A 607-nucleotide genomic window follows, 5' to 3' on the forward strand; every position below is an offset into this window, starting at 1 on the left:
GGGAAAACTGTATAACAACATCTATAATAACCATAATCATAATCCTAATAATCATAAACATAATGTTATTTAGCTGCCTCTTTCATCCAAAGTGACTTACAGTTGATAAGACTAAGAAGGGGACGATCCCCCCCTGGAGAAATGTGGGGTTAAGGGCCTTGCTCAAGGGCCTAACGGCTGTGCAGATCTTATTGTGGCTACACTGGGATTAGAACCACCGACCTTCCGGGTCCCAGTCATGTACCTCAGCCACTACCTCTTCAAATAACGTGTATAACCCGCTAGATGGCAAGATGTAACGCAATAAATTAGAATAAAATAGAGATTTTCATTTTAAAATGTCAGGTACAAACACTGCATTACGCATGTATTACATGCACACTGTCATTCTGAGAACTGCACGGTAAAAAGCCTCCAGCCAGTGCTGCACAGCTTCACCACCGGGGGGCAGCAAAGAGCAGAAGTAGAGCCTGGCCTTTACTCAGAGGAGAAGGCACCACCGATCTCTCGCTCACTGTAATATTAACATTGTATGGGAATGTGATAGTTTATCTGATGTTTTAATAAAGGACCTGTCAAATGAATCCTAAACAGAGAGAACGTCCAC

Source organism: Conger conger, chromosome 2 (genome assembly GCF_963514075.1).
Source record: "Conger conger chromosome 2, fConCon1.1, whole genome shotgun sequence".
NCBI classification, from domain to species: Eukaryota; Metazoa; Chordata; class Actinopteri; order Anguilliformes; family Congridae; genus Conger; species Conger conger.